Here is a 17,167-nt window from a genome sequence, read left to right on the forward strand (position 1 = left end):
AAATGGGGAGAGGATGTGTCTGCGTTCATGTAAAACTCAAAGCTCGTCTGAGTAAATCAGATGACCAATGTTTTCTCAAGCTATTTTTTAAAGTTGTGTTTGTTGTTTTAACATTATACTTATGACTATTCTCTCGACAGAGTTTGATTTTAGTGCTTGGAGTTTTATATTGTACTGTTTCTATGTTTGATAATTGCTGTTATTTGATAAAATTTAAAGTTTTAATTGTTTTATTGAAATTAGGAATATTTCTCATTCGACATATGCACCATACAGTCCGTCCGCATGGAACCATAAATGATTGTCCGTGTTGAGAGAGAGTCATATCTCTTCTATACGTCAAAAACATCATTGTAAATTTCAATAAAGAGCCGGCTAACGCCACTACAAGGCAGCACTCGCACCCGCAAAGTGGAAACGGATAGAGATAAGTTGCTAAACTTGTTTCCCATTCCACTATAAATAAACTTGTTTAAACTAAACCATACAGTGAAACTATAACACAAATATTTCCCCGAGGGTATCACAAGCCCAGTAGTCAGATCACTGAGTTGACAGAAATAAACTGTTTACAAAACTTGAAAATGTTAAATACTTGTCTACCTCATACATATACTTGCTAAGATGTATTTGGCAGCACGTTTAGGAATATTTGTATATTATTTGGTCTTCTTAACTTATTGTCATTCGAGTGTCACTGCAGATTCTTTTTATAAACAAATTATACGTCTGGCGCAAAATCAAAAATTCAATCATGGTTTCTATGATGCGTTTATTTATCTTCAACTATGTAATTTATTCATATACATGATATAGCTCATCAATCAAAAAGCAGAAGACCGTCTCTTATCATAGAACAAAATAAGTTTAAAAGCAAACTCCAGTCTTTAAACACAAGCAGTATTGCCAAAACGGTTACACAACAGTTAAACGAGGAATTCACGACACATAGATATATGATTTTGTAATAACACACATAAGTATTGGTCCCATTTCGAATCAACCACAAAACTTTGCGATAATTCAATCTAGGCATGCCTTTAAATCTTTCGCTAGATTTAACCAGATTTCAAGTAAATCCATCTTTTGATTTGCTTGCGGTTATTTATTTGTGTCGATTGTCATGGTGGTTTCTGTTTTTTTTTAAAACTCATGTTATTTGACCACGAAATTTTCCAAATCTTACCGATTGATTGTTTGTACCAAGGATATTTGTTATTTGCTCATGCAAGGACGCTAATATGAAGCAATCAATTGAGAAAGTCAAAAGTGAAATAACCTATATACTGAACTCCGAGATAAATTTGAAACGGAAAGTCCCTAATCTAATGGCAAAATTGAAGGCCCAAACACATCAAATGAATGGATAATAACTGTCATATTCCTCACTTAATTCCTTATGCAAACAATTGTGGTTTTTACTTAGTTTCATAGATAGCTTAACCTCTCACTTGTATGACTGTCGCATAAAATTATGTTATATTGACAAAACAATATTTTATAATGCTTTTCCTTTTAAGTGTAATAAAGATATACAATTCAAAATAAAAAGAGGCAGCGCGAAGAGGAAGAAAGTAAAAGGGAGATATTTCGCTTACTGTTTTGTTAACTCAAAAATAACAATGCGTTCATCACACAATAGCCTCGCCACATTATAAACAGAATGAGACAACATTCATCGAAGAAACTAAACACATTGTCAATGCAACTTATGTGCTTAGTTTACAAAAGACTATAAGACGGTGCATAATAAACCTGCATCTTTGCTAAAAAAAGATAAGACAACAAAAAGGTTAAAAAGACGTGCAAAAGATACCAAAGGGATGATAAAAACTACTCAATCGAAAATAATCTGTAATAAGCTGTATTGTTATCAATACAATCAAATAAAATAGATAGTTTGTAAATATTGTTGTCATATTTTTATTGCTCACAAATATAACCTCCTTTATAACCACCGTTTGCACAATGGTTAGCGTGTAACGCGTATTTTCGTACAGCAAGAAAATTCATACAGTCTAGTGCCGTTTGCAAAGTTCCATTGGGTTCTCCATGATCAAACGCAAAAAAGGTCATTTTAACCATATCTCCATTTTTCTTGATCCATCTCCAATCACCACCAGGCTGATATCTATTGATGTTACGACCACCTTTAAAAATAGACATAGATAATTGCATTTATCAATATTTAATGTGTCAAACCTTTTCAATAATGATATGAATGAAAGATGAAGTGGAATCAAAATTACTAACAATGTTTCACTTTTTAAATATATATTGTTGCAAATTATTTCGCTTCTTAATATAAGACAGCTTTCATTGGAGTAGCAAGAATTTAACCTCAAATTGCTTAATATTTTATTAATTACATTAATTTGCAGTACAATCACCGCCAAATTTGTTTGTTTTGAGTTTATTTATAAATTATACATACGCTTTTAAGTCAGGAACCTGTGTTCAGTACTTGTAGTTTGTAGATGTGTTTCATACGAATTTTATTTCGTGTTTTTTTATATAGATTGGGGTTACACCTGTCATTTTGGGACCCTTTATAGCTTGCTGTTTTATGTGTGACATGATTTCATGTGGTAAGCTGTACTTTGACCTTTACTGAATGATTTTTACATATTGTGAATGGATGAAGAGTTGTCTCATTGGCACGCATACCACATGTTCTTATATCTATTATCATCATTTGCAATTCCCTTCCCTTTCACGAATGTGACCTACCGAATAAGACTATTTACCGGATTCAATATCACATAAGCAACACTTCGGGTGCCACATGTGGAGCAGGATCTGCTGACTCTTCCGGAGCACCTGAGATCAACCCTAGTTTTGGTGGGGTTCGTGTTGTTTATTCTTTGGTTTTCTATGTTGTGTTATGTGTACTATTGTTTGTCTGTTTATCTTTTTCATGTTTAGCCATGGCGTTGTCAGTTTAATTTAGATTTATTATGAGTTTGACTGTCCCTTTGGTATCTTTCGTTCCTCTTTTGCATTACCTGTGTTCATTCTAACGAGTTCATACTTCATTAACATTGCTTCATTTAAGGTTTCAAAGTTCGCCAGATATGCACCACGGCGTAAACATTTTGCCTGAAAATAAAAGTAGCATTTGTAATTTTACAAACACCAACAATGAATACTTATTTCAAAAAGGTTATGTGACATGTATGAGCTTGAAGTTAAGGTGGTACCCAACACTTTCACTAAAACTAATTTGGCTCGTTTAATTTAATATATAATTATAAAAATTTCAAACCATTTGAACCAACCATTTTATCAGTTATATAGTACTTTGACAAACACTAATTTTGATCATTGAGAAGCTTAAAATTCCTTTAAAAGCACAACGTAATTAAAACGTTGAGCTGATTTAAAAGGGTTATCTCCCTGTAGTGTTAGATACCACCTTAAACAGTAAAATGTTTTTGCTTCCCTCCTTTAACTATAATAAAAATTCAGAGGTTTCACATTACATGCATTTGTATTATTATTTGTTTTTTGCTTTTAATTAGCTGCCAGAAACTGTAAATACTCTTAAATCCTACTTTCTTGTTTATTTGAGCTGTTGATACGATTTATAATGTTTTTTTTTACTATTTAATGTTTGCTTATTCAGGGTTATATCTGGTCTATATATCAGCTTTGATAAGTTTTGGCATAACTATAAATGTTCAATATAATATAACATAAAGGAAAGAATAAAAAAACTTACAAAAGCTTCATCCGCAATTATGTTATCTTTTTGTATAAGATAACATCCCAAACCAACTCTTCGGAATGGAGCTCTACATTAATCTGGAAAAAAACCGTAGCTTTCAGAAAAATGAAGATTGTTAGACTATATGTCTTGAAGGTGCCTATCCTTTATATGCTCCTGTTTAAGTTTTAAGAGGTTACTTCAGTTTTTGTTTGATACTATGATGTGTTCGTTTGTAATCTCTTTTTAAAATTTTCGCATTTGTTAACTTGAAGTGTTGTAATTTATAAGGAGCTTGAATAAGTCATTAACAGTTACAAAGCAGAGAACATAAATTATGTGAACTATAGTACATGGTACATAACGTGATGATATTGCAATCAATTGAGTTTTTATTGTTTTTTCTCAAGCCTAAGAAGGTATATATTAAATATAGATTTTGATAAGTTTGATCACCTCTGATCAGTGTCAGCCAGATACACTTAGATAATTTAGAAGTCTCTGTTCAAGGCATTTTAAACTGTTCGTTGTTGGATATTTCATTTATATATAAAAAAAGATGTGATATGATTGCCAATGAAACAACTATCCACAAGAGCCCAACATGACACTGACATTAACAGTTATAGATCTACGTACGGCTTTTAACAATAAGCATAGCCAAAACCGCAACTATACAGTGAAATGCAGTGAAGTGTAGCGTTAAATAGTCCACTGACAGACAACATTCTTGCGTATCAGAAACAAAAAACTTGTAGCGCCTCATTTTATGGGCTGAAAGATTCAAATTCAACAACAATGATGTGCAGTTCTCTATATTGTTCATGCGACTAATTGTTATGCCGATGCGATAGACAAAAAGTATAAATTTCATATTTCATCAAATAAGTTAGTTTTTTCTTCACAAAGTAATTTTTTTCAAATTTCCAAATTCCCCCGCCCCCCCCCGCTCCATTAAAAAAATAATCATTGATAAATTATGTGCACATTAAATAACAGTATAACATACCGGCCTGACATTGAACAAATACAAGTCCACATATAATAAACAAGCGGTGAATAGCAAAAGTCATACTGAAAATTGTTAATACTTTCGAAACTGGAGCCAATATCCACACCAACCGAGTGTTTATATACCAGATACTAAATTTCATTTTAATGATAGAATCACATGACAACGAAATACTATGAATAAATGCTTATTTGGTAAAATTCTATATACGGCGAAATGTATATGTCTGATTGTTTTTTTCACACGTTGTTGTCAACATAACAGAATTTGATGCGACTGTCATTGAAAGAAGAGGTTTAGCTAGCTTCAAAACCAGGTTTATCCACAATTTTCTACAAATGAAGATGCCTGTACTAAGTCAGGAATATGATAGTACCGGATAAATAAAGGCAACAGTAGTATACCGCTGTTCAAAACTCATAAATCCATGGACAAAAAACAAAATCGGGGTAACAAACTAAAACCGAGGGAAACGCATCAACTATAAGAGGAGAACAACGACATAACACCGAAACGTAACACACACAGAAACGGACCAAGCATCAGACAAAACACCACGAGAATAACAAATATAACATGAAAACCAAATACATGAATTTGGGATAGACAAGTACCGTGCCACGTCTTATCTCAATATCTCAAAAATAAGAGAAAACACAAACGACTCAACGTTAAAATGCAACACACACATAAACGAACAATAATATAACAATGGCAATCTTCCTGACTTGGTACAGGACACTTTTAAAGGGGAATAAAAGTGGTGGGTTGAACCTGGTTTTGTGGCATGCCAAACCTCGCACTTTAATGGCAAAGTTAAATATAACATTGAGATGACAACATAATATTACAGGACTACAATACAAATAAATAGGAGAACATATTAGACAAAGAAAAACATGATTAATAGATAACAGAAAGCATCAGGTTTAAAATTCAATACGCCAAAAAAGCGCCTTGTCCACACAAAAATCAACAGTGACACCCAGATATAAAAGATCGAAAGCGAAAAAAGTACAAAGTTGTACAGCACTAAAGATCAAAAGTTGAAAAGGTTTCGCCAAATACAGCATTGTTTTTATGCCCGGGATAAGAACATTCTTATTATATAGAACAATTCATACTATTGCAAACAGTAAATTTTATCAAATGTATATGAAAGAGTTAACCTAAAGAAACTGAAGTATAACTAATTACAGAAAACTAAACCCGAATACATAACGCCAAGGTATAAAAGATCGAAATTGAAAAACGTACAAAGTTGTACAGCACTGAAGATCAAAAGTTGAAAAAGGTTTTGCCAAATACGGCATTGTTTTTATGCCAAGGATAAGAACATCCTTATTATATAGAACAATTCATGCTATTGCAAACAGTAAATATTAACAAATGAATATGAAAGAGATATACATAATGAAACTGAAGTATTAACTAATTACAGAAAACTGAACCCGAATACATATTGCTATTAAAGTTTAACACAGAATAGACCCACCCGAATCAGTCCAGGCGTCAACGTAATTAAAAAAATGTGACTTCACATACGATGGCGAAACGGCACAAACGTTATGCCACATTTGAATGGAATAAACGGATGAATAAGATATACGGAAAAATTAAAGGCGACATTAATAATACAGGTAAATCGCATAAATATTCAAAATGATTCTGTGTAACTGGTTTTTGTTTGTTCTTCAAAATGCCGCCAAAGGGCAGTGTCTGACTTGAATAAGAGCTGCTTGATTTTGAAGACGTGTCTTACTCTAAGATGAATTATGAATAATAAGAATGCATGAAATTTTATCCGTTGGATGTCCGTTCAAAATTTTTAACATGATCAAAACGGACGTCGACCGATAAAACGGACATGCAACGGATATGCATGGACATCTAACGGATAAGAACGGACATGCAAGGATTGAAAAAAAGTTGTCCGTTAGGCGTCCGTCGAGCTATCCGGTAATGTGTGACCGAGGCTTTACAGACAGACGATTTATTTCTGGCAAATATATCCACCTATAAATCTTCCGTTTTCGTACCAGACCGTAGGAAACTTGTATTTGCTGGGAGCACAGAAGATCATAGAATCCTCTGAACGGCTAACTGTTCTATCTGGTTATGCTCTATCAAATGCAAAGAAGGTCATCTTCACCATATCTCAATTCTTCCGGATCCAACTCAAATCGCCACCGGATTTGTATCTATCGATGTATTGTCCTCCGGTAAAATAGTGCACACCTTCAGAATAAAAAATAAAGTAAAATAACATTTTTTTTAAGTTAGAAGTTTAGCTAGCAATTAAACCAGGGTTAATAAAGGACTTTCCGTTTTGAATTTCCCATATAAATTCTGGTATTTTTTTAATTCTCCATTCAATGACAGTTAATTTTTTTTAAATCATATCACACGTTCTATTTCTATATATAAATAATGTCAATTAGCCTTTTCATAATATCGTTATTTTTCTTAAAAAAAGCATTCTAATAAGTTTCATGTTTTCCATATTCAAATATTATAATATGTGCATTAAGTAAACGTGGTAAACGTGGTCATAATTATAACGAGGCTCATATATAGCAATTTGTCATTCACTTACCCTTCAAGAGAACCAAATATCACCGCTCCTTTTTGAAGGAGTTTGTGTTATTAAGTCTTTTTATGGTTTTTTTTTGTACCCTTGTCTGTCTATTTTTCTTTTTCTTTTTTTGTCGTGGCATTATCAGTTTATTTAACGTTTATAATTGATGAGTTGAATTGTCAATTTTGAAATATGTTGACCCTCTGTAACGCAGTATGAATTTGTCAAAAATGAATTTAGGTAATGTAGAAAAAGAATATTTTAAAATAAATTATTGTAGTGATTAATAATTTATTTTTGGATGTAGCGCGTTTTTTTCCGTCATTCCTTAAATACACTGTAGGAATAAAGATAAGGGAAAACAAAATGTAATAAGAATTATAATCAAAATGTAATAAGAATTTAAAGCAAAGGTACCCGGATTAAAATTTAGTGCGCCAGACCCGCGTTTTGTCTACATACGACTCATCAGTGACGCTCATAACAAAATACTTATAAAGCCAAACAAGTACAAAGTTGAAGAGAACTGATTATCCAAAATTCCCAAAAGTTATTCCAAATACGGCTAAGATAATCTATGCCTGGGATGAGAAAAACTACATCAAATCAAATAACTTAAAGATGAATATCTTGAACACGGACGATTAGAACGCATTCTTGTTATTGAAATGTAAAACATATGTCTTAGGTTCGAGTGCAGAAGGAACCAATGATTCTAACTACAGATTTTGTAATAATGATGCACACAATTATGAATACAAAAGTTTATTTCGGTTTTAGAATTAAATTTTCATTAAATGCTTTTTATTAGACATTAGTGTACTATAAAGATGAAATATGTCGGGTAAAGAATCGAATGATGGGTTACCAACCACAGAAATAATAGCATATGGTCCTCAATGGAATAAATGGCATTGTATTAATCCCGTTATAATATATTTACGAAAGGATGTATCCCCAAGGCATTGATTTTCCTTCAAATAAACTTAATAACATTAAAAGAAAAAATACCGCATGACAATCGAAACTTTTATCAACGAGTGAAACACGTTAAAAATAGAAGGGAAACGAGTTCAAAAGGTCAAACATTCATAAACAGTAATAAATTATTTATTTTAATTACTGAACTTTGAAAAATGTCATATTCACCAATCTGTTTTTAGTAATTAGAAACTGACTTCAAATCGAAGGAATTACAACTAGTCAATCTCTATTTAAGCTGCTACCAAATCATAAAAAGGAAATCATTTCCATAAAACAATTATTTTTTCCGAAACTAGTTGTAAAATTGGATTCAAAATATAAGGATAGTTCATTATGCTATAAACAATTTTTTTTCTACATTTAGCAGTTATTTTCGCTCGTTTAGTTGGTTTATATAGTCGATCGTTTGATTTGATCATCAAATTGAGAATGGAAAAGAGAAATATGTCAAAGAGACAACAACCCGACCAAAGTGAAGATAACAACCGAAGTCCACTGGGTCTTCGATCTGTTCATTTTCCACCCATCCCCGCGTCCACATGTTGGAAAAACTTCTAGACAGTCTACGTGGGATTTATGTCACGAAATTATGATTAGTTTAGTAAAACATGTACATGTAAGTCATGGTATTTCAAAGATATTCTTAAAATCATTGTACAGTTTTAAATTACTAATATCATCACTTGAAAATTAAATTTAAAAGTGGAAAGTGGAAAGCTTTTTCGAATGTTTGTCTGTTTGTCATTTTCTTATTCAGTCTGGCGATGTTAGCGTATTTCCTGTTTGTGTCCCCTTCTCTACACCTTTAAACACCAAATACACTTATTATCTACCAGTGGGACGACATTTATTAGGAACAGAATATAAAACAGAGCACAGTAGTTTTGAAATCCCTGCCAAAATGTGCTTTTGCATGAAACTTACTTGATGGCATACAATTGAGAGGTATAGCTAGCCATAACACAATGTTTAACCCACCATTTTCTACATGATAAAATACATGTACCCAAGTCAGGAATGTATGACAGTTTTTATCCATTCGTTTAACGTGTTTGAGCTTTTGATTTTGCAATTTTGATTCGGGACTTTCCGTTTAGAATGTTTTTCGGAGTTCAGTATTTTTGTGATTTAATTTTTTGCTATTGAAGACAAAGCTTCTGGTAACAGTTCAAACTTTTTGTTTGAGATTGATCACTACTGTTACCTTTGTTTTTTATAATGAGAGTTCAAAGATATCCTAAGCCCTTTTTAAAAAATATTTTCAACTTTAAAATTGGAAGAAAACAAAGATGTCACCAAATACACAAACCATCGGTACTTGTTAGATCTCAAAAACAAGAACTTTGCTGAATGTGCAAGTTATCAACGACTAATTATAAACGAGGTAGTACACATTTTATGATGTTAATAATCAACCTCAAGTAAGTTCAAGTGATAATTAATAGTTAGCAAGCGACATGAGTTCTGCTTTGAGTAAACAGGACGGATAAGCGCACATATGACAGCAAGTCAAAAAGAGACCATATACTGAACTAAAATTATTAAAGTCCGTAGAATATAGATTTTATTTAAACAAAGCATGTTTCCATAATTAAAATGAAATTAGATATATGTTGTTCTGTATAAAACCAAATGATAGTTTCGAGTTTCATTTTTGAATATCTACGTTATTGATTATGATAGCATTCACTTGCTGTGTGTGTGTTCTTCTTTTGATTCGATGTCATGCAGGTATGTCAAAATGTTTGTAGCTTTATTTATAAAAAATAAAATATGTAGTACACACAAATGTTAAAAAACACATCCATATATAAATTTATAAATATCTCAGACAAATCCCTAAATAGTTGCCATTTACGTGTTTTAATGAATTCGTATATCAACATGATATACGTAGAATCTTCTCTTCTACATACAAGAATATATCAATTATTGCTTATTTTATAAACAATATCAAATCTTCAAAAAAATGTGGATTCAATAACTTTGATTTAGTTATACTACTGTTAATAAATAATGAGTGTAAATCTAAAGTATGAACAAAAATATTTAGGCAATCGTCAAAGTTTTTTTGGTAAGATACATGAGAAATTACCGTATATATCTTGTAGTATTATATCCAGATTTTGTGGACACGAATGACTCGAATTCTTACACGATTAAAAACTAGGATCTTATTGTCTCTTTTATTTTTCTCTATAATCACAAGGGTACATGAAACACGCTTTTAGAACTTATATATATATATTCATAGATGAATGTAGTTACCCATACAGACGAGTTGGTAAAGGATGCTATCTTATACAAAAAGAAAAAACTTCTGGTGATGATGCGTTTGTAAGTACTTTAGTCATCTCCATAAAGGAGAGGTATAACATTGTAAAACTGTATAGAAACTTAAATATATCGACTTCTAACAGCTACGGTAGCACAAATTGTGAAACTCTATAGAATCTACCTTTATACTGCAATTGGCAATGATCACGAATACACTTTTTTTTTAGAATCTTATAAGTTTGGATTACTTTGCATTAAGTCTCTTTCATCATTTGACATATTCATTTATTAAACATGTAAAATATATGTTAAAGCTTTGATAATTTATATAAATAATTTTATTCGACTGCCATGAGTTTTTGATATAACACATAATAATAACATATAACACATAATTCTAAATTATCGTTGATCATCTCAATGAGATTGATTTTCTCGCTTGAGCCGGTACATGGATCAATCATGACCAATGCTAATCTGTTTATTCTACTTTACCTATGACGAAGATGTCAATTGCATATTAATTTCCTTAGCAACGCCCGTTGCCTCCTTTGTTTCTAGCGATACTTTTCAATCTCAAGCGAGTAGCATGATATGAATAATTATCTCCAAAAAAGATCAAAGGAAAAAAGCACAAAATATCGCTAAACCATTATGTACTGTTGTGGAATGTTATGTTTCAGGCTAAATGCTTACGAAGAGGCGTATACCTGGCGAACTTTGAAACCCTGAATGAAGCATTGTTAATGAAGTATGAACTATTAAAAATGTTCAAAACAGTGCGCTTTGGATCAAGTTATACATGTGGCAGTTAATCTCTTTCACTCTGTATATGTTCTATCTCTCTCTCTCTCTCTCGCTCTCTCTCTCTCTCTCTCTCTTCTTAGCATCATACATACATTATGAACATACAGAAGAATATCAAATCAGTGACGATATTTAGGTATATTCAACTTGTAACACATTGAAGGGAAAAGAAATTAATGTTAGTTTCACTAGAGAAAAATGATACTGTTTTGTGTTCAGATATTTCGTTTAGTTAAACCAACTTTTCCATCCCTTCACTTGTGACTTTTGTTTATTTAAAAGGTGTGCATTATTACTTTGGCGGACGCAACATCAATAGATATAAGCCCGGTGGTGATTGGAGATGGATTAAAAAGGACGGAGATATGATTAAGATGACCTACTTTGCCTTTGATAACGGGGAACCAAATGGATCACTAAGTGCGTCGGAAGATTGTATGATGTTCCATGCTTCAAGGAGATACCGGGTCCATAATATCATTGTGGTAGTTCATATGGAGGTTACATTTGCGAAAAATAAATTGAATTATACAAATATTAAATTATTTGTTATTTTGTTCGTTTTCTTTTTATCTGTCAAATGTATACACCTTGGCATGTCTGAGATTGAAAATATTGCGTTAAATTAACCAAATCTGGACTATGATGTAAATAGTTTAGCTGTAGATGTTTCGTATATTATCAGACTGTTCAATAGGTCCAGATAACAAAATTTACATATACATGTATTGGTGTAAATGGAGGTTCATATAGAGGCTCAATTTAGTTAATTTGCTGACCATCCGTTATCTATTTTAATATCTATAAAATGCATAGTCCTCGACATGTCTTAGGTTGAAACTTATGTCGTTAAATTAACTAAATCTGAACCATGATATAAGATAGATAGGCTGTAGATGGTCAGCTAAGCATAAAACATTTCAAAATGTCATGATCACATTAAACGAAATCTTTATTTGCTGTAGTCACAATATAATTTCCTCAATTTTACCATTTACTAGTTTAATTGTGAATGGTCTTTTACTTATTATGAAAACAAACAACATGTAGCAATAGGAATGTCGGGTCTGATTATAACTTCCAAATTCCTACAAAATCACACATTGTTTGCTGTTTGCATGTCAGCCTTAGATTTCGATTAACAAGATAAAGGAAATGTAGATTTATGTTTGTCTTAATATAAAAAAACAACCCAAGAAGATGTGGTATAATACCAAGGAGACACACATCTTTAAAAGACCAAAATGCCGTTGATATTGATGGTTATAGGTCACCACACGGTCTCCAACAATGAACAAGTCCCATACCGTATAGTCAGCTATTGGTCATGTTTTTTTTGTTTGTAGTTTTGTCTGTTTCACTTCGACTTTTTAACTTTTCCCGGTGTAATAATCTATCATTATGTGCATTATATACACTGTATACCACTTGAGAAATCAATCTCTCTGAATATAAATAATGTCAACAATGCCGTGTTTGTCATAACCTTTTCAACTTTTGATCTTCAGTGCTGTACACCTTTGTACCTTTTTCACGTTCGATCTTTTATATCTAGGCGTTATGTATTCAGGTTTAGTTTTCTGTAATTTTTAATACTTCAGTTTCTTTATGTATATCTCTTTCATATTCATTTGATAAAATTTACTGTTTGCAATAGCATGAATTGTTCTATATAATAAGAATGTTCTTATCCCGGGCATAAAAACAATGCCGTATTTGGCGAAACCTTTTCAACTTTTGATCTTCAGTGCTGTACAACTTTGTACTTTTTTCACTTTCGATCTTTTATATCTGGGCGTCACTGATGAGTCTAGTGTGGACAAGGCGCGTTTTTGGCGTATTGAATTTTAAACCTGATGCTTTTTGTTATCTATTAATCATGTTTTTTTTCTTTGTCTAATATGTTCTCCTATTTATTTGTATTGTAGTCCTGTAATATTATGTTGTCATCTCAATGTTATATTTAACTTTGCCATTAAAGTGCGAGGTTTGGCATGCCATAAAGCCAGGTTTAACCCACCACTTTTATTCCCCTTTAAAAGTGTCCTGTACCAAGTCAGGAAGATGGTCATTGTTATATTATTGTTCGTTTCTCTGTGTGTTGCATTTTAACGTTGAGTCGTTTGTGTTTTCTCTTATTTTTGAGATATTGAGATAAGACGTGGCACGGTATTTGTCTATCCCAAATTCATGTATTTGGTTTTCATGTTTTATTTGTTATTCTCGTGGTGTTTTGATGATTGGTCAGTTTCTGTGTGTGTTGCGTTTCGGTGTTGTGTCGTTGTTCTCCTCTTATATTTAATACGTTTCGCTCGGTTTTGGTTTGTTACCCCGATTTTGTTTTTTGTCCATGGATTTATGAGTTTTGAACAGCGGTACACTACTGTTGCCTTTATAGGCCGGTATTCAAAGTTCATATATAGATTGAAAAAAAATCAGGCTTATATTCTAAAACCAAGGGAACAAACCAAATATAAGAGGAAAACAAAGGAACAACGAGAACACGAAGGTGCAACAAAAAAAAACGTGAACACACATAGAAACGAACTATTTGATAACAACTTCCATATTCATGACTTGGTTAGGATATTCAAAGAAATAAATGGTTGGTTGAACCTCATGGTATGGCTATTGGTTGGACATTGTTACTAGATGATAGAGTATCAATTTTCTCATTGTTTTCAATACAAACAACGTCATTATCGTAATAATCGTAAGGACAAATGGCGTCACGTAAGTTGTAATCGTGGCACAGTAACAAATAACTTTCCCCCTTTTTTATATCCCGGTTAGTAATATGAGTAGGACAATTATTAGGTTATTACATATACAAAACCCAATGATTTCTTAAGATACATGTGATAAACGATTTAATTATATAGCTCATGCAGTTAGAGCGAACACTTGTTATTTAAGGGGGTACCCAACACTTTAACTAAAATTAATTTGGCTCGTTTAATTTTTATAAAATTTTGACAATGTATTCACTTTGACCCTTTAACAAAAATATAAAAAATTCAAAAATTTTGAACCAACCGCTTTGTCAGAAAAATTACACTGGTTATATGGCAGTTTTACAAACGCCAATTTTGATCATTGAGAAGCTTGATATTCCCTTTACAACACAACGTAATTAAAACGTTTAGCTAGCTTTACAGAGTTATCTCCCTGTAGTGTTAATTACCACCTTAACACAGAGGTCCCGAGTTCCAGTCTCAGAGGAGACAATGTGATTTTACAATGAGAATCATGCGCTTCTGATACACACTGAAACGTACACTCAAAGTTTTTATTCCAGTTTAAAAAAATTATTTTTCACTAAACTGCTTTTTATTACACGGGAGTGAACTATTAAGATAGAATAGAAATGAACTGCAATCATACATGGTATCAGCGAGTTAGATAATTATATATAAATAACAAACAAAAAAAGGAAAGAGTTCAAAAGTTCGAACATTCAGATACAGTAGTAATATATTATGGACTGTACTTTAATTAATTTCTTTAAGATATTTCGTGTTTTCAAATCAATTTCGTTGCAATTGGAAACTTATTGGAAAAAGGACTTGTATAAATAGGAATCAAAATCTTTCTAATTTTGCTTGTTTTGTATCGTACAAAGATATCACTAGTTGCAAAAAAACCTATCGGTACAAGTTAAATATCTCACTCTAAAATTAAATCGAATGCGAAAATTAAAAAAAAAAAAAATGTTTTCAATGAGACAAATGCAAATTAACGAGATGGGCAACGACAATGATACATAATGCATTTAAACAAAGAAGCACCCTGTACAACATGTACAACAATGTTAAACCAGTTGCAACCATCATTAAACAGAAAAACGTAACTGTTGGCATACATAACAATATGATAAAAATTGCATCAGGAATTATTTCGCATACAATAATGAACTCTAGAACGTTCATTTTATGAATTTTACATGCCGTTAGTGGTTAAATTTGCGTGAACACAATTGAAGACTACACATGTGGCAGGTGAAATTGAGAACATTTACTTCAATGAAGTATCTAAACTACGTAGTATAAATAGATCACAATAATAATCGAGTTTCATATTTGAAATGTATGCGGTATTTGTTATGATAATCCGTAATTACTTCTTGTTTGGTTCTATGTCACGCAGCTGGTAGGTTGAAATATGCGTTTATTCTTAAATAAATAAAAAAAAAAAGTACACACAAACACATACTATATATAAATAATCACATACTTTAAAATAAATAATTGCATATTTTCTGAAACCTTTTATCATATCACCAGACATAGTAATAAGACTTCGAATAGGTAAATTTATGTGTTCTTAGTTTGATAATGATTATCAGAAAATGCAATATCCCTGCATTTACACAATCATGTACTTTTATGACGAAATAATGTGTATACATTTGCAGCGTGACTAAATTATTCAAAATCTATGTCGGCATGCATCTGTATGATTATTTAAATAAAAAAGAATCGACTAATAAAAAAATTATTTACCAAATGGAGGTTCACTTCAGATTGTATCCACCTATCTCTACATTATGACATTTATTACCATTCGTTTGACGAGTTTGGGCTTTTTTTGGCAATTTGATAACGGACATACGATTTTGATCTTTTTGTTAGGTTTTTCTTTTATATTTTTCTCTTTATTCAGCAGGTTTTATGAGTCAACCAAAAAAGTATTTTATGTTTATAGATGATTGCAGTTATCCATACCGTCGTGTTGGAAAAGTATGCTGTCTTATTCAAAATGATAATATTTCCGCCGATGATGCATTTGTAAGGTTTTTAGTCATTCACATAACGTCTATTTACATGTTATAGTGTGTCTTTCTATGTTGTGATGTTACAATATTATTTCAAATAAGGGCGAAGGTTGGTTAAAACTTTCAATCTCGCTTCATTTGTTTGCCCCTGTCCTATGTCAATAATCTGATGTTCAGTAGTTTTCGTTTGTTGATGTGCTTCATAAGAGTTTCTTTTTTTCTATTTTTTATATAAATCAGACCATAAGGTTCTTCAGTTTGATTGGTATAACACTAGTCTTTGTGTGGCCCTTTATTGTTTGTTGTTCGGAGTGAGCCATTAAGCACCAAGATAATTATGCAGAAAAAACAGTTGACGCGGGAAAATATGATAACATTCTGTACATAAATCTACTTTAATATTCCAATTTTTCGGAATCACTAACACATGTGCTCTCTTTTTATAATCTAACTAGATTGCGTTATTTTGTGGGTATTTGTTGTTCCATGCCATTTTTGTCTTTATGTAGAGTTGCCGCATATTTGTTACGTTCGGAGGACGTGTTTTTCAGCAGACTGTCGGCATTCCAATGGAAACAAACTGTGCCCCTCTACTTGCCGACTTGTTTCTTTATTATTATGAGGCTGACTTCATGCAGGAACTTATCAGGAAGAAAGATAAAAAGTAAGAAATATCCTTTACTTTTCGCTATATAGATGATGTTCTTTCACTAAATAAAAAAAAATAAAAATTTGGTGACTATGTGGAACGCATCTATCAAATTGAACTAGATATAAAGGATACTACAGATACAGTTAAGTCGGTTTCATATCTTAACTTACATCTAGAAATTGACAATGAGGGTCGGTTGAAAACAAAACTTTACGACAGAAGAGATGATTTCAGCTTTCTAACTGTGAACTTTCCATTTCTAAGTAGCAACATTCCAACAGCACCTGTATACGGGGTATATATCTCCCAATTGATTCGATATTTCCGTGCTTGCATTTCCTATCATAATTTTATTGATAGAGGGTTGCTACTCACAA

At 32.0% G+C, this 17,167-nt stretch overlaps 1 long non-coding RNA gene across 1 annotated transcript; it reads left to right on the forward strand.

Moving 5' to 3' along the window:
• Positions 1 to 9,931: 9,931 nt before the first annotated feature.
• Positions 9,932 to 11,838, forward strand: LOC134695486 (uncharacterized). Its single transcript, XR_010102774.1, has 3 exons — positions 9,932 to 10,011; positions 10,535 to 10,617; positions 11,647 to 11,838. It is a non-coding gene; the product is annotated as an uncharacterized LOC134695486 (long non-coding RNA).
• The last annotated feature ends 5,329 nt before the right edge of the window (positions 11,839 to 17,167 follow it).

The sequence above is a fragment of the Mytilus trossulus genome, chromosome 13, assembly GCF_036588685.1.
Source record: "Mytilus trossulus isolate FHL-02 chromosome 13, PNRI_Mtr1.1.1.hap1, whole genome shotgun sequence".
NCBI lineage: Eukaryota > Metazoa > Mollusca > Bivalvia > Mytilida > Mytilidae > Mytilus > Mytilus trossulus.